The following is a 19222-nucleotide window of genomic DNA, read 5'->3' as shown; positions in this document are numbered from 1 at the left end:
AATCTCAAATATCTGGGCCCTTTTCTGGGCTTTTGTTTTTATTGGGCCCATCCTTAGGCCTATTTATTCAACTGGATTTTTATAGAATAAATAAAATGAGTCGTGTAATTAGTTTCCTATAGGAATGGTTGTGGAATTGTGAAAATTGGATTGTGATTTGTGTTATTGACGTCGATGATGTTTCGACGGGTAGTCCGATAAATAAAGGGAACGCTGTCCGATTTCTGGGAAATCGAACTATAGAAATACGGGAGCGTATCCGAGGATTATCGGGACGTCGAGCGAGTATAAGTAAATACATATACATATGTTTTATACAAAACCTGATTGTATGTTGCGTTGAATGCTCGGTCCAAAACTCAGTACCCTAATCTCGTAAAATGACGAGTATACGTATTTTCTGAAAATGAGCACCGAACCGATTTTCGAGAACGTGAACCCTAAGTGATACTTGTATTATTATATGAAGTATGTTACGAGTCGGGTTTTGTTAACGTTCGGGTAGATTGTTAGCGAGGATATGTCAAGCATAATCGAATGTCTAAGTTAGGATGTGTCGACCTTGTAGGTTCTAGTCGGAATGACAGAGAATTGGCATTGGACGAAAGATAGTTGGTGGTGAGTCGAAAAGCTCAGTAAGGTTCCAATCAAAGGACTTAAGTGTTAAGGTCAAATCCAGAGTGATCTAGTGGATAGATAATAAAGCCTGAGCGATAGAATCGGCTCAGACTCGATCAATAATAGTTGTAAAGCCCTATAAGGCAAGTACTTCTGAACTTTTCTTCAAGATATATCGCAAATATTTTCGAATTGTTTCGTAACATGTCGCTATTATTCAAAATAACTCATGTTTTATATTGCAAGTGTTTTAAACTATTTAACCTTGAACCCTGATTTTTCTTGATCTTGAGCCATAAGCCTTATTCTTTGTAAACCATCCTTTATTGATTTTCAGATACCAAACCACCCAAATATGATACTGCTTCCCAAATGTATAACTACCAAACACCAAACACTGGAAGAAAATTGTTTGAAAACACAGAAACTTTTATACCCCAACCATTCTTTATTACATTAATGAACTATACCTTGAAAAATCATTATTTGTCTAATACCTGATCCTTTTACAGGCTGAAAACCGTTTCCCATACATACCTTGATATACCCTTGTGATACTCATGAATCATATTACGCTTTTGTACAAGTGCTTTATCAATGTTGATTATAATCTTGCTTATTGAATTACATTGTTTATTACACTGAATTGTTTTTGAATTGGATAGTTTTTTAAATGTGGACCAGATTCGTGGTCAGACCAGATTCGTGGTCAATTATAGGCCAACGTGTGCCTTGGATCCAGTAATTAGAGCATTGTTGTGTGATTTGCTCGGGGTTAGTGCATGACTGATCAGCAGGATAACCTTGGTTTTAAAACTTAAAATGAATGTCCAATTCTAATGATTGTTTAGCAATAAACTTGATTCCTCTAAATCATCTCGTTTGATCATTGATTAACCTCAATTATTGTCATGGTGACTTGCTGAGCTAGTTAGCTCACTCTTGCGAATCTTTTTATGTATTCTACAGTTAAGAAGGATACGTTTGATAGCGAGGTTTCCCAGATCAATGTACGAGCTAGGACCCCAGGTTGAGTTGGATCGAGCTAGCAGGAGCTTATTACAGTAGTGAGATAGTAAGATTGTAGGAATAATTCCATTATCAGTTGTAAATTAAATTAGTTGGGATTTGGTGCGTTGTAATAAATGTTAATGTTGTGGCTTGTTTCCATACTTTAACCTATTGTGATCCGTGGTTATGTAAAGCAGGGTCATTGCAAATAATATTTCTTATACAGGTTTTTATATGGTGTATATGTTGTGGACCCCAAACCTCTGACCCGGGTTTGGAGGGCGCCACAGGTTGGTATCAGAGCTACAGGTTATAAGTCACTGAAACAAGCCAAGATTGTTGGGATTGGGTTGAGGGTTAGGATTAGGAATAGGAAATAGAAAGATAAGACGTTGTGAGGTTGAGTGTGATTGTATAGTCGGTCTCCGGCACGGTTCGTATTGCGATCGGGATTCTTAACTTGCGACGTGATTTCCAAACAACGACAATGGAAGATCCTGATTTCCCTGTATTATCTGATCGTTTGGAGCTTTCCATTCGAGGATCGTCATCTTCTCTCATATTTGATTTACACCTTGTTCCTCCATCATTATTAATGGTACTACCTTCTGTTATGACAGTTGCATCTCTTTAAGTTATTCTATGCTATTCTACTACCTCTTGATATGAGACTACCTATTTAAGAACCTCCATCTGTTTATTCTTGTTTTACTGGACATTCAGCTGTGAGTGTATCTCTTCAGTTTACCTTACACCCTGTTTTATACCCCCAGTTTAAAACATGTCCTATGAAGTAACAGTATCTTCGTGGATGGATAAAAGAGCTACAGTAAATAGTGGGTATGTAAGATAATAATAAAGGTGAGAATGAGTTTTAGAAGAAGGATTCATGTGTTTTGGATAGTAGCTGCTGCCAGGTTAAAAGAAGCCATTGGTGACTAGGCCACCCATGGCTAGCTTGTGGAATGGATTAGATGAGTATTGAAAAGAGAGTTAGAGGAGATTATGGATTTGGAGCTTTCTTGAAATTAGATAACGGTGCTATGACGATGTGATATATTTATAGTAACAAGGTGATGTGACACTAGCCGACTTGTTGATCATTGAATAGTCTGTTCCACTTAATGATTGCAAAGTTGATGACGGGAGCATTACCAGTATGGAAGTTTTGATGTGAAGCTACGAATATGATAGCATGCAATGACAATTGAAGTGATCGTTGATTAAGGAAGGCAAATGGACCCAATAAAGTAGAGAAGGTAGATTGAAGTGAATGGACCTTTATGTGATCGTTTCTTTAATTTGGTACCTTGTTATAGGTCGGAAGGACAATAACCAACTCATATAGTAAGGACAACCATATTTGTGATTTTCAAAAAAAAAAAAAATTAACAAGTTTCCGAAAAAGATTTTTCCTTACAAAATTTCTAAAAGCCTTTTTGAATAAAATAAGTTTTAAACATCGGTTGTCAAGTTACTACTTGAGTTTCTTGTTTGTTAAAAGACCTGGATTACCTGGAAGGATACTTGTTTCAGAATTAGTATTATTAATTTAGAAAACAAAGTAACCCGCGATTATGAAGAAGTTGATTATTCCTAACGCTAAGGTGCAACTATTGTTTGACAAGGTTAATAACAGAATCCGCGTACGGAGTAATTATTCATCCAGTTGCAAAGACCATTAAAGTTTAAAGAATTCATTGATTTAAAAGGGACCTGGGCGTGATTGAAGAAGATTGGGAAGATTTCCAAACTTTTCTAAAAGAAGAATATTATTAACAAAAGGATCGTTATGTTGAATGATTTATGGTTATTTTAAATTAAAAAGAGGAAACTCGAAGTTATTTGATAGGAACGCCATTACGATCGAATTGTTAAAGTATTATATGTGTAGGTGCGATGTTAAAGTCGCAAGACTTAACAAGTAAGAATCTACCATAATGCTCAATTTGTGAAGGCATTTCAGCGTACTTTCTAAAGTTGTTATATGACACAATTGGGATATGATCGAACAAGCTCGAAAGATGAATACAAGTGAAATGTGGATGGTAACCAATGGTATCGTTCTTGTTTTCAATATTACAATGTATATTCCTTTTTAATTCCTAAAAATATATGAACTTCTTTTCTTAATATACTCCTTATGATGATATCAAAAAGGAGGATATTGCATTCCTTTCAAATTTAATTGTTCCCCTCAAGTTTTGCTCTCTGATTGGGACAAACAGTGTTATGGTGAGACGCTTTGTCAGGATGACGAAGAGTCGGGTGGGACGCCACCTAATCATGTGTTGTACGCCATATGGTACGAAAGACTGGCCATCTTAAGTGCCAATGCGGTTGTCTCTTTCATATTCAAATCCTTACTTCTTATTTCTTTTCAACTTTTTGTTATTTCTTTGTATTGTCATTCTTTGTTAAAGTTTTCTTTCCAACAAAATCAACGTATCCTGAATCAAGCGGACGAAATTCCATCTACCTCTCATGCATGGAAGGGAAAAGAAGGGCATATGGCAAGGATTGCAAATCACTAGTCCTAGCCAGGGATGCACTAAGAGTCAAGGGAATCTACTTCAATAAGGAATACGTCTCCAAGAGCGGGAGTTTATGATTTGTCTGTGAAATATGTTGTTCAGAATACGGATGTGATGACGGGAATGATTATTGCGGATACCTTACGCGTTAAAGTATGGAAAGATGTGGGAGCAACTTGATCAATTATCTCTCAAGGCTGTGTTGATAAGATGAGTTACCCTGTTGAATTGATAAGATTATGACTAAAGGATTAGCAAATCAAGAACGTGTAATTATTAAATAAGTAAGTACCAATGGTGGAATTGAGATTTCTGGCAATAAATTATGAAGAGTTGATATCATTTGAGATAAGAGGATTAGACATTATTCTAAGAAATAGATTAACTATTTGAGCGTGATGCCCAGATAGACCATCGTGATAGAAGATAATTCTGAAGACGTCAAATGGGAATAGGATGAGGTTTAAAGGACGAAGGAAGGTAAAGAACTTGTTAGCAATGATTTAAGTTAAAAGGTTATAGTGACCAAGATGTAAGCGTTATGGCGATTATAAATGAAAGTCAGGAGCACACAGGACTTGAAAATTTTATAGCAATTAAAGAGTTTCAAGATATGTTTCCAGAAGAGTATCCACATTCCCTCCAGATAGGAAAATGAGGCTCGCGATTGACTTAGCACCTGAGACGAAGCCAGTGACCAAGGCCTTACACAAAATGGCCCCAGTTAAAATGAGGAAGTTAGCAAAGCAGATGCAAGAGATGTTCGAAAAAGAAGCGATTAAACCCAGTGTATCCCATGAGGTTCACCGGTACTAATTATTAATAAGAAAATGGAAGTATGAGATTATGCGTCGACTAAAGAAAGCTCAACAAGTTTACTATCAAGAGTAAGTACCTGTTACCTCGAACTACTGATTTGTTTGATCAAACAGGAGAAGTAAAGTATTTTCTAAAATTGATTTAAGACTTGGGCGTTACCAATTGGAGATTGAGCCTATGGACATATCAAGGATAATTTTCAGAACTAAGTACTGCTGCTATAAAGTTCTAGTGATGTCGTTTGAATTAACCAATATACTAATAATATTTAAACTTGATGTACATAATCTTTAAGGAATATCTGGATGAGTTGTATTTGTGTTACTTAAAGTCAACAGAGGACCATGCGAAGCATTTAATGACAACTGGGGAGTCAGAGAAAAAAGAAGTTATATGTAAAGTTTGAAAGGAATATGTCCTAAGTCCAATCATGTATTAGGATTTAGGAATAACTTTTATGTAATCTGTTTTGATTTCATTGATATTAATAAAGACTTGTTTTGTTTTTATTACGGGCTTTATCTATTTAAGTGTTTAAATAAGATATACCATAGTTTAGAGTAAAGCTTTTTATGGATTATGATGAGATCATAATAGTGAGACCTAAAAAGATGATAACTCTAAACTTAAATAGTTCCTGGTCATAGGATTACTAACTGGTAATTAATAATCCGCAAAGATTGGTACATACTATGCTTGCTTCATTATGAAGGATGTATGTTCTCATAGACATTTGTGTGGTGACACTATAGCTAGTATGTAGGTGCTTATTATAGAATAAGTTCACTGAACATGACTCGCCCAGCTGAATAACTGATGGAGTTCACTCACGTGTCAGCAGTTGTTCGCTTAGTGATAGTTGTACAAGTATCCTTAGACTTGAGGTCATCATAGTCATCTTGTGTACACTGAACTATGCTTTGGTTTAGTTCTTAGTCTCCAGGGACAATTATTAGGGCTCTTCTGGGTATAGGAATTTGTACACGAAGATAGTGTATGATCAATAAAGGATCTACCCCTTCTAGTATAGCGAATGTTCAAGGCTGATCCACTTATGCTAGTTCAGGAATCTCTGGCCAGAGTGAATGAAATTAGAAAGGAGTTTCTAATTTGTATAGAACTACGCATAGTAAATGGTAAGCAAGTGGTTGAATTAGATAGGCTTGACACGAGATCCATGCCTTGTATTTAATCGGGACACTGTAGGGTAGAAGGAGTTTATTGTACGGTAACTATTCACTGAATAGGTTCTTGGTATTCTAAGCAGTGAATTCATATTATCCGGATAGTCGCGATATGCTGAGAAGTATCCCTCACGATGTAGAATAAATGTGATTAATTAATTAATCATATTTAATAAATTAGAGAATTTATATAAATAATGATAAAATAGTTTTATTATTATTTATTTCTACTACCGGCTTAATATTGAACCTACAGGGTCACACCATAAAAAGAGAATGATTTAATGGTGGAGGAATTAATTAATAATGGCTGATAATTATTTATTTATGAAATAAATAATTAATTGGAAAATTTAATAATTGATTAAATGAGATTTAATTGATTATAAATTAATTAAGAAAAGTTCTTAATATTATTAATTAAAGGATTTAATTTTCGGAAATTAAATCAAGAGAGAGAATTATTTCTAAAGTGTTTAGAAAAAGGATTAATAATTAAAAGGTGTTTTAATTATTAATGAGATTAATAAATGGGATAATAATAATATTATTTATGGGAAAATTTTAGCTGAAAATTTTGCCTATAAATACACTATTATAGACCCTATTTTATTCTAACCCACATCAAACCCGAAAACCCAAAAAGTTTGGAAAACCCAATTCTCTCCACCTTCTTCCTCCTCCTTAACATCGTTTTCTTGGTGGATACCGTGGAGTGCTTCACACTTGAGGAGCAACTGCTAAGGATCTCTGATCGTTGTCTCCGAATTATTTTAAAGGTTAGATTCGATCCCTCGAATTTTTATTCACGATTTATATGCTTTTATTTGGATTTTGTATGTGTAAAAGTGTTTTGCCATGACCCCGCTGCGTTAAAAATCCAACAATGGCATCAGAGCATAGGTTGTATGCATATAGATCTGTGGTAAAAATTTCAGAATTTTATGTGTTTGTATGAATTAATTATGATTTTTACAAGTTATATCATGGATTAATTTTGTCTGATGAGAAATCGTTTCTCAGAATAATTTTGAATGTTGATATGGGTTCTACAAGTGTTGTAGATCGTCTGGATATTTTTTTCATAATTTTATGATGTATAGATTTTTTATTATGAATTTTTGAAGTTCTTGTAATTAAATTCGTAATTAAATAAGTATATATATATATATATTAATTATTAGTATATATATATTATCCATACTGCTGCTTGTCTGCTGTTGTACGGAGAAAGAAAGAGAAGCACAGATGTCAGGCACGTTAACCTAGAAGGAATCTGTCAGGCGGCTGTAGAAATAAAAAAAATAAATTTAAAGGGTGTCGCGCATTCCGGGAATGCGTTACACCCCTGTTGCGCATTCACGGAATGCGTTACACCCTTGTAACGCATCGCCGGAATGCGTTACAGGGCTTGTAACGCGTTCCTGAATGCATTACAGCCCGTCTGTTGATTTTAAAATTGATTTTCTGGGAGTTTCGTAACTCCGTTTTGGGCGTGCAATATACCGTTGGATTCGTTTTTTTGAGACGGGTCTAATGGAGGGATCTATTTTAGTTTATATAAAAGTTTTGAACTGTTTATATTCCATGAAGTGTTTTAAAGCTGTTTTTGATCGTTTGAATTGATTTTAAATGCTTCTTGTGATACATAGAGATGTATATTGCTTAGAACAATGTGCTAGATGATGTAACATGCCTACCTTGATGTTTATTCATGTTAATATATGTGATATATGCTTAGTTTATCATGCGATGATAGATTTAGGTGAACTTAAATAAACATATGGCGTTTGTTAGACAACCTAGTATAGTGAAATTGTTTCATAACCTTAATAACAATGTTATGAATACAATCATGAGATTCTTGTGTTTGTGAAACACGTAATTGAATATGAATTTTTGATATGAGAAAAAGGATGATTCTGTCAACAACAGATTTCTATCTGTAAGAAAGGGTTATTAAGTGACGCCTCTTGACAATGCTCCACCCGATCTGGGAATCATCTGATTATTGATTATTGATTTGAAATATTTAATTTAAAAGGAAGAATCTCTTTATAATATGATTATGATTGTAACGTAATATAATCCCTCTAAAATTAAATAATATCAAGTAGTAATTGGCCAATGACACAACGGGCTTGTGTCGGTCATAGCCTTCCAACATGGTAGAAAATGGTTCTTATTTCTGAATCATTGTCGTTTTGTGCCACAGCCAAGGGCTTTGATTTCGAAATAAGAAATACTTGTCTATTACATAGAGATGTGTACATTGAATAAGAATCTAAAGGTCGTTACGTGCCACAGCCATGGGCCTTTGGGGACTGATTCAATTGTACCGAATGTTGAATTAGACTTGACTTAGAATATTGAGTTTGTCGTGCCACAGCCGTGACTCAATTATTCAAGAGGCTAAAGTTTGATTAGGGAATAACATTAGATGTTATTGACAAGAGTTGTCTGCCTATTGAACATTACATGGCGTTTCGTGCCACAGCCGGGGTTGTGTAATGGAATGTAGGATCCCTATTCCCACTAGCATTATGAATGCTTAATTTTTCATGTAGGGGGTTGAATAAATTAGGAAAACTAGTGGGAGCCACTTATGAATAAAGACCCGATTCATATAGTGTTATGAAATGAAATCGAATATTTGCTAAGTGTTGTTATGTGTTTATCATTTACAGATTTACTTTGTACGTTATGTCTTCTACACTATCACTCAGGAGCATACTAGATGCTCACAAATTGACTGGTCCTAATTATGCTGACTGGCTTCGAAACTTGAGAATTGTTCTCAGGATTGAGAAGCTGGAATACGTGATTGACTCACCTAAGCCTACTGAACCTGCTAGTGATACACATAATGAGGAACATGTTGTGTATCGTAAGTGGATAGATGATGCAAATGTTGCTCAATGCATCATGCTAGCTTCCATGAACATTGAGCTACAGAAGCAACATGAGCATATGGATGCTCACACTATCCTCATGCATCTACAAGAGTTGTATGATGTGGTGGGGAGGACAGCTCGATATGAGATATCGAAGGAGCTGTTCGGGTGTAGGATGTCTGAGGGATCATCTGTGAATGACCATGTACTTAAGATGATCAATTTGATTGAACGTCTTGGACAACTTGGTTTTGCCATGGATGGGGAGCTGAGCCAAGACTTGGTCTTGCAATCGCTTCCGAGTTCATTCTTGCAGTTTGTTGTGAACTTTCACATGAATAAGTTGGATGTCAGCCTGCCTGAACTCCACAACATATTGAAGACTGCGGAATCGAATTTTTCCCCTAAGAAGAGTTCTGTTCTTCTAATTGGTGAAGGTTCCAATCCTAAGAAAAGGAAGAGGAACTCTTCCAAGAAGAAGAATGTAGGTGAAGAAAAGCCGGTTCCACCAAAAGCTGAAGACCCCAAGAGCAAAATTGTTTGCTTTCACTGTAACAAGGTGGGGCACTGGAAGAGGAACTGCAAGGTTTACCTTGCAGAATTGAAGAAGAAGAAGGGTAGTGAGACTACCGCTTCTGATTCAGGTATGTTCATGAAAGAAGTGAATATGTCATTAAATCAAATTTCTACTTGGGTATTAGATACCGCCTGTGGTTCTCAAATCTGTAATTTGTTGCAGGGACCAAGGAGAAGTAGGACTCTTGAGGAAGAGGAGGTGATTCTACTGATGGGAAATGGAGCAAGAGTTGCTGCTGAAGATGTAGAATCATTTCATTTACATATGCCTACGGGCAAGACTATTGTTTGAAATAATTGTTATTTTGTTCCCTCGATTGTGAGGAATATTATTCCCATGTTAGACTTGGCTGGATTTTCATTTATTATTGAGAATAATTAATGTTCTATTCTTAGAGATAATATTCTTTATGGACGTGGTACTTTAAATAATGGTCTGTATATATGTGACATAATTTACTTCAGATTGAACAAACTAATAAAAGAAAAGGGATGATGAAAATCTCACTTTATAGTGGCACTGCAGTCTCCATTTAGTAGACATGGAGAGAGGACTGCAAATTTGCTAGGAATGGTACACACAGATGTATGTGGACCAATGTCTAAGCAAGCCATGGGTGGATTTTCATACTTCATTACTTTCATAGATGATAGATCTAGATTCGGATATGTGTTTGATGAAACACAAGTCTGAGGCCTTTGAAAAGTTCAAAGAGTAATAAGTATGAAGTGGAGAAACAACCAAACATAGTATTATAACTCTTCGATCAGATCGAGGTGGTGAATACTTTAATGGAGTGTTTCTAGATTATCTCTAAGTAAATGGTATAGTCTCCCACTGGACTCCTCCAGATTGGTATCTGAAAGGAGAAATCGAACTTTGTTAGATATAGTTCGGTCCATGATGAGCTATGCAAATCTTCCAGTATTCCTATAGGGTTATGCATTGGAAACCTCAGCATATTTACTGAATATGGTGCCTTCCAAAATCTGTTCCTCAAATTTCGTATGAGATATGGAAAGAAAGGAAACCGAGTCTTAAACACGTTAAGATTTGGGGATGTCCAGCTTATGTCAAGTAAGTTGACCCAGATAAGCTGGAATATCGATCCGTAAAATGTAGTTTTGTAGGATATCCTAAAAAAACTTTAGGGTATTACTTTTACACCGATCATCGGGTGTTTGTCTCCAGACATGCTACCTTCTTGGAAAAGGAGTTTATCCTTGAAGGAAACAGTGGGAGCAAAATTGAACTTGATAAAGTTCAAGAAGCACAAACTACTACGGATCAAGTGGAAACACCTGTTCTGACTGAACAACCTTTTGTGGAACAGCCCATTCATAGATCAGGGAGAGTGTTTCGCCAACCTGAGAGGTAATATGGCCTTGTCATTGAGAATGACAATGAGTTGTCGATCATTGATGATGACGACCCTGTGACCTATAATGAGGCTATTAGTAGTGTTGACTCAGAGAAATGGGATAGTGCCATGAAATCCAGAATGGAATCTATGTATACGGTATACAAAAGATAGATTATAGCAGATGGCCAGGTGGAGACCTTTAAGACCAGGCTTTTGGGAAAAGGATTCAAACAAAGGCAATGGATTGACTTTGATGAAACCTTTTACCTGTAGCCCTGTTAAAATCAGTTCAGATTTTGCTTGCGATTGCTGCTTACTACGACTATGAGATCTGGCATATAGCCAGATGGTTTTCTTTCCAAGGGAAATGAAAGCCTAGTGTGTAAGCTACTGTGAACCATATGTGGTTTAAAGCAAGCTTCTTGAAAGATGGAACATTCGTTTTGATGAGACAATCAAAGAGTTTGATTTTATCAAAAACGAAGATGAACCATGCGTCTACAAAAGGGTTAGTAGGAGCGCGGTAACATTTCTTGTATTGTATTGAAATAGAGTTGACACACATAACAACATAGCAGACCCACTCACAAAGCTACTTTATGAAAGTCACTTTGATAGTCATAAAGACAAGATGGGTATTAGATACCAGAGTGATTGGCTTTAGTACAAGTGGGAGATTGAAAGGAATATGTCCTAAGTCCAATCATGTATTAGGATTTAGGAATAACTTTTATGTAATCTGTTTTGATTTCATTGATATTAATAAAGACTTGTTTTGTTTTTATTACGGGCTTTATCTATTTAAGTGTTTAAATAAGATATACCATAGTTTAGAGTAAAGCTTTTTATGGATTATGATGAGATCATAATAGTGAGACCTAAAAAGATGATAACTCTAAACTTAAATAGTTCCTGGTCAAAGGATTACTAACTGGTAATTAATAATCCGCAAAGATCGGTACATACTATGCTTGCTTCATTATGAAGGATGTCTATTCTCATAGACATTTGTGTGGTGACACTATAGCTAGTATATAGGTGCTTATTATAGAATAAGTTCACTGAACATGACTCGCCCAGCTGAATAACTGATGGAGTTCACTCACGTGTCAACAGTTGTTCGCTTAGTGATAGTTGTACAAGTATCCTTAGACTTGAGGTCATCATAGTCATCTTGTGTACACTGAACTATGCTTTGGTTTAGTTCTTAGTCTCTAGGGACAATTATTAGGGCCCTTCTGGGTATAGAAATTTGTACACGAAGATAGTGTATGATCAATAAAGGATCTACGCCTTCCAGTGAAGGAAGCGAATGTTCAAGGCTGATCCACTTATGCTAGTTCAGGAAACTCTGGCCAGAGTGAATGAAATTAGAAAGGAGTTTCTAATTTGCATAGAACTATGATAAGTGGCATTTTATACCACTTAGAACGTCTTAAAATGGCTTAAATTGGTGTCTTGAAATTAAGTATTTTGTGTATTTGATGCGTTTTTCTAGTGTTTATGCATTTCAGGATATTAGTTGCATTTCGGAGAAGGAATCATCAAGAATAAGCCTTGGCATGTGTTCACCATTGCGAGAGGAAAAGAACGGGTAGATTACGGCGAAGAAACGGAGCAAACCTGGAAATTTTCCAGTAGGGTCCTGCGCGCCCACGCAGCAATGCTGAGCGGCCGCGCAGCAGCCTTGCGCGCCCGCGCAGAAATGCTTAGTGGTCGCGCAGGGTCGGGGAAAAAGATATATTATTTTAGACTTCTACTTCTGTTTGGCTTCCAACTTCTATGTAATCTGAGTTTTATGGGACTATTATATAAGTAGATTTGAGACGTTTTTCACAGAGTATTAAGAGGAGATTATGTTTTAGATTGTGTTTTGCAAGAAGCGAAGGAGATAAGGAAGAAGACCGATTTAGCACACAGCAACGAAGAGGAAGCATATATTCTTGTGATTCTTGTTTCGTTGTAACGTTGGATGCTAGTTTTCTTGCTTTGACTTATTTACTCTTGTGACGTACTCTGTTTTAATATAATCAGTTTAGTTATTATTTTCTTGTGTTTGTTATCATGATTTCATATGAACCCATGATGGCGATAAGTTCTATTATGGGCTGATCGTGATCATGGGGTTACAACGGATTTATTATGGAATTCTTTAGTTAATTGTTTAATACTTTAGTATGTGATGATTGCATGATATCTAGTATTGGTTGTGCGTATTCGTCTTATATGCGTCGCGAACATATAAGATAGGGTGTTAATCTCTTGTGAAGCGACGGTGGATCTTGAGATTTAGAACTTGCCATGCTAGCATAGGTTCATGTACATTGTGCATGATTAGTGGGTAACTCTAACAGTTTTATTTGCCCTATGTAATCAAAAGCAATAACTTGTGCTTAAATCGTTGTGTTGTCAATTTCTGTAGACATATAGGAACTCAACATAATTGATGACTATTCAACTTCTATCTTAATTGTGGATGTTTGGTAGAATGGTATTAGTACAATGAAAGTTGGCTTTTATCAGTTTCGTGTTATTCGATTAATATCATCACTGTCACATGCTAAAGGTAATAACAATGGCTATAGAAGGAAGTAATAATGAAGTTGTGATCTCATGAGTGTTTTATTATTGATAAATTGAAGTGTTAGTTAAGTGGTTAATTAAGTAGTTAATTATAGTTAATATTTAATCAACAATTTTAAGTGTTATCTTAACATTGAGAAGTAATCATACATTGGTGAGTGAGTTAAATTAGACAATAACTTAGTCTGAGTCTCTGAGGGAACGAACTAGAAAGTATTCTATATTACTTGCGAACGCGTATACTTGCGTGAATATTAGTGCGTGATTTCGCCCTAACAAGTTTTTGGCGCCGCTGCCGGGGACTCGGCGTATTTGTTTAGTTTATGTACTTACCATCATTGGTCATTAGGACTCAGTGATTAGGACATAGTAGTTAATTACTCTTTTCGGTTGTGTTTCAGGTACTTTAGCAAGCGTTTATGCAAACTCGTTCTCGTGCTTGCAAGAGGACCTTAGATACAGCTGAAGGAAAAGATGAAGTTATTGATACTCCGGAGAAGTTAGATTTTGAGGATTCGGATTCAGGAACTGAGCAGAAAGAACCAGTAAACATGGGAGATCGTATTGTTCAAGCTGATCCAGCTCTTATGGATTTTTCTCGGCCTAAAATTGATGACATTCAGTCAAGCATCCTTCATCCGGCTATTCAAGCTAACACCTTTGAAATCAAGCCGGGCACTATTCAGATGGTGCAGAATTCTGTTTCTTTTGGAGGAGCGGCAACTGAAGACCCCAACATGCACATAAGGAATTTTGTCGAGATCTGCAGCACTTTTAAGTATAATGGCGTGACTGATGAGGCTATCAAGTTGAGGCTTTTCCCATTCTCACTGAGGGATAAAGCTAAAGACTGGTTACATTCTGAACCAGCTGGGTCCATCACTACGTGGCAAGATCTTGCGTAAAAGTTTCTGGTGAAGTTTTATCCAATGGCAAAGACTGCTGCTATAAGGAGTGCTCTTACTCAGTTTGCGCAGCAACCTACAGAATCTATGTGCGAGGCTTGGGAACGCTACAAGGAAATGTTGAGAAAATGTCCACATCATGGAATGCCGGATTGGATGGTAATCACTGGTTTTTATAATGGTTTGGGGGCCCAATCTCGGCCCATGCTCGATACAGCAGCTGGAGGCGCCTTATGGGCTAAAAGCTATACTGAGGCATACAATCTTATTGAGACGATGGCTGCAAATGAGCATCAAAACCCAACTCAGAGGATGACGTCAGGCAAGGTAGCAGGTATTCTGGAAGTTGATGCAGCCACCGCTATTGCAGCCCATCTCCAAGCGCTATCAATGAAGGTTGATTCTTTGGCTACGTATGGAGTTAATCAAATAGCTATGGTTTGTGAGCTTTGTGCAGGTTCTCATGCTACAGATCAGTGTTCTCTTGTCAACGAATCTGTTCAGTATGTGAATAATTATCAGCGATAACAGCAGCCTGTGCCAACGACCTATCATCCTAACAACAGAAATCATCCAAATTTCAGCTGGAGAAATAATCAGAATGCTATTCAGCCACCATATCAGCAAGGAGTGAGTAAACAGTTTAACCCACCTGGATTCCAGCAACCACAGCAGTATGCTAAAGACAATCATATCCTCAACAGGGAAGTGCAGCTGCACCTACTAGTGCTGATTTTGAGGAACTTAAGCTGTTGTGCAAGAGTCAGGCGGTTTCTATCAAGACCTTGGAAAATCAAATCGGTCAATTAGCCAATGCAGTGCTCAATCATCAACCTGGTACTCTTCCCAGTGACACGGAAGTACCAGGCAGGAAGGAAGCTAAAGAGCAAGTCAACGCTATTACCTTAAGGTCTGGAAAAGTAGCTGATGCTGAAAAGGCAAAAGAAGTCGAAGCTGAAGTTAGAGATGAAGAATCTAAGCAAAGGGAGAAAGCGGCGGAACCAAGGAAGACTACTGTTGAACACACTCTGCCTGAGGCTAATACAGGGGAGAAACAGCTCTATCCTCCACCACCTTTTCCTAAGAGATTGCAGCAACAAAAGCTGGATAGACAGTTCGGGAAGTTTCTGAAGGTGTTCAAGAAACTTCACATCAATATACCTTTCGCTGAGGCTCTGGAACAAATGCCTAGTTATGCGAAGTTTATGAAGACTATTCTTTCAAGGAAGGTGAAAATGGATGACCTTGAAACCGTTGCTCTCACGGAAGAATGCAGCGCGGTTCTGCAACAAAAGTTACCACCAAAACTGAAAGATCCAGGAAGCTTCACCATTCCTTGCACCATTGGCAATCTAACTTTTGACAAGTGCCTTTGTGATTTGGGAGCAAGCATTAATCTGATGCCGTTGTCGATCTTTAAAAAACTGGATCTGCCTGATCCAAAACCCACATACATGTCGCTACAATTGGCGGACCGTTCCATTACTTACCCAAGGGGCATAGTTGAGGATGTGCTCGTCAAGGTGGATAAGCTCTTCTTTCCTGCTGATTTTGTTATTCTGGATTTTGAGGAAGATAAGAAGATTCCCATAATCTTGGGGAGGCCTTTCTTGGCTACTGGTCGTACCTTCATAGATGTGCAAAAAGGGGAACTTACTATGCGGGTCCAAGATCAGGATATGACCTTCAACGTATTCAAGGCAATGAAATTCCCTACAGAAGATGAGGAGTGTTTAAAAGTGGATGTGATTGATTCTGCGGTTACTTCGGAACTCGATCACATGCTAATGTCTGATGCATTGGAAAAGGCCTTAGTGGGGGAATTTGATAGTGATGATGAAGATAGCAACGAGCAATTACAATATCTGAACGCTTCTCCCTGGAAGCGAAAGCTTGATATACCATTTGAATCTCTTGGTACTTCTGACCTCAAGAACGCTGAAGGGAAGCTCAAACCATCAATAGAGGAAGCGCCTACCTTAGAGCTCAAACCATTACCTGAACACTTGAGGTATGCCTTTTTAGGTGATTCATCTACGTTACCTGTTATTATTTCAGCTGACCTTTCAGGTAGTGAGGAAGACAAGCTCTTAAGGATTTTGAGAGAATTCAAATCGGCTATAGGATGGACCATAGCAGACATCAAGGGGATAAGTCCTTCATATTGTATGCATAAAATTCTGTTAGAGGAAGGTAGTAAGCCAACTGTGGAACAGTAGCGAAGACTGAACCCGATCATGAAGGAGGTGGTGAAGAAAGAAATTCTGAAATGGCTAGATGCAGGCATCATTTATCCTATTTCTGACAGCTCATGGGTGAGCCTCGTGCAATGCGTACCTAAGAAAGGAGGTATCACTGTGGTCGTAAATGAAAAGAATGAGCTCATCCCTACTCGAACAGTTACAGGATGGAGAGTATGCATGGATTATAGAAAATTGAACAAAGCCACAAGGAAGGATCACTTCCCTCTCCCATTCATTGATCAAATGCTTGACAGATTGGCGGGACATGAGTATTTTTGTCTTCTGGATGGGTATTCCGGGTATAATCAGATTTGTATTGCACCAGAGGATCAGGAAAAGACTACCTTCACTTGTCCATTTGGCACATTTGCTTTTCGAAGAGTTTCGTTTGGGTTATGTGGCACCCCGGCCACCTTTCAGAGATGTATGATGGCTATATTCTCTGACATGATTGGAAATAACATCGAAGTGTTCATGGATGACTTCTCCGTCTTTGGACACTCATATGATGAATGTTTGAATAATCTGCGCGCCGTACTCAAAAGATGCGTGGAAACTAATTTGGTGCTTAATTGGGAGAAATGTCATTTTATGGTGCGTGAAGGCATTATCCTTGGGCATAAGGTCTCTAGCAAAGGTCTGGAGGTGGACAAGGCGAAGGTGGGAGTCATTGAAAATCTTCCCCCACCTAATTCGGTGAAAGGAATCCGTAGTTTTCTCGGTCATGCGGGTTTTTATCGGCGATTCATCAAGGACTTTTCAAAGATATCTAAGCCGTTGTGTAATTTACTTGAGAAAGATATGCCTTTCAAATTTGATGATGAATGTTTGGCAGCATTCGAGACTCTCAAGGAGAGTTTGATCACAGCACCAGTTATTACAGCACCAGATTGGACAGAACCGTTTGAGATGATGTGTGATGCGAGTGACTATGTAGTAGGTGCAGTTCTGGGACAGCGCAAGAAAAATCTCTTCCATGTGGTCTACTATGCGAGTAAGACTTTAAATGGGGCCCAATTGAACTACACCACTACTGAGAAGGAGCTTTTGGCTATAGTCTTTGGCTTTGAGAAATTTCGATCTTATCTGCTTGGTACGAAAGTGACAGTATTCACTGATCATGCAGCTATTCGCTATCTGGTTTCCAAGAAGGATTCGAAGTCGAGACTCATTCGTTGGGTGCTTTTACTTCAAGAATTTGAGTTAGAGATCAAAGATAGAAAAGGTACCGAGAATCAAGTAGCTGACCATCTCTCTAGGTTGGAGAATCCCGATTCTACTTCACAAGATAGGATGTTAATCAATGAATCTTTTCCGGATGAGCAGTTGTTTGCAATTCAGGAGGAAGAACCATGGTTTGCAGATATTGTAAACTATCTTGTCAGCAATATAATGCCTCCTAATTTGACATCCGCGCAAAAGAAGAAGTTTCTGCATGAGGTGAAGTGGTATATGTGGGATGAACCATATTTGTTTAGACAGGGAGCTGACCAGATCATCAGGAGATGTATCCCGTTCTGTGAGACGGAGGGGATATTACGAGACTGCCATTCCACGGTTTATGGTGGACACTATGGAGGTGAGAAGACGGCAGCTCGTATTCTACAAGCAGGTTTTTTCTGGCCCACCTTGTTCAAGGATGCTCATCAGTTTGTTTTAAGGCGTGATCGTTGCCAAAGAGTGGGAAATTTGTCAAGGAAGGATGAGATGCCATTAAATGTGATGCTTGAAGTCGAGGTCTTTGATGTATGGGGAATCGATTTCATGGGGCCTTTTATCTCGTCTTGCAATAATCAATACATCTTGCTGGCAGTCAATTATGTCTCAAAATGGGTCGAAGTTAAAGCTTTATCGACAAATGATGTAAAGGCAGTGCTAAATTTTCTTCATAAGCAAATTTTCACAAGGTTTGGAACACCTCGGGTAATCATAAGTGATGAAGGATCGCATTTTTGCAACCGTAAGTTCACTTCTATGATGCAGCGTTATAATGTGAATCATCGAGTAGCTACTGCCTATCACCCGCAAACAAATGGTCAAGCGGAAGTGTCTAACAGAGAGATAAAGTGCATTCTAGAAAAGGTTGTTTGTCCGTCAAGGAAGGATTGGTCTTTAAAGCTCGATGAAGCTGTTTGGGCTTACAGAACAGCATACAAAACTCCACTTGGGATGTCACCGTTTCAGTTGGTGTACGGTAAGGGATGTCATCTACCGGCGGAGCTTGAGCATAAGGCCTACTGGGCATTGAAGAAATTGAACCTGGATTTAGATGCAGATGGTAAGAAAAGAATGCTTCAGCTTAATGAACTTGATGAATTTTGACTTCAAGCGTACGAGAATAACAAAATGTATAAGGAAAAGGTGAAGAGGTGGCACGATAGGAAGCTACATCCTAAGTTATTTGTGCCAGGGCAACAAGTTCTGTTATTCAACTCTCGGCTCCGACTTTTTCCTGGGAAGTTGAAATCAAGGTGGTCTGGACCTTTTATTG

At 37.8% G+C, this 19222-nt stretch overlaps 1 long non-coding RNA gene and 1 other non-coding gene across 2 annotated transcripts in view; one reads left to right on the top strand and one right to left on the bottom strand.

Moving 5' to 3' along the window:
* The window catches only part of LOC141683452 (uncharacterized), a 204673-nt gene that overhangs the window by 174326 nt on the left and 11125 nt on the right, over nucleotides 1-19222 (top strand). The window lies entirely within an intron of this gene.
* On the bottom strand, nucleotides 14528-14634 carry LOC141687959 (small nucleolar RNA R71). The gene has a single exon (XR_012561433.1). It is a non-coding gene; the product is annotated as a small nucleolar RNA R71 (small nucleolar RNA).

The sequence above is a fragment of the Apium graveolens genome, chromosome 9 (genome assembly GCF_009905375.1).
Source record: "Apium graveolens cultivar Ventura chromosome 9, ASM990537v1, whole genome shotgun sequence".
Lineage (NCBI taxonomy): Eukaryota > Viridiplantae > Streptophyta > Magnoliopsida > Apiales > Apiaceae > Apium > Apium graveolens.
The sequence above is the reverse complement of the archived record's forward strand: the minus strand, read 5'-3'. Positions and strand labels throughout refer to the sequence as shown.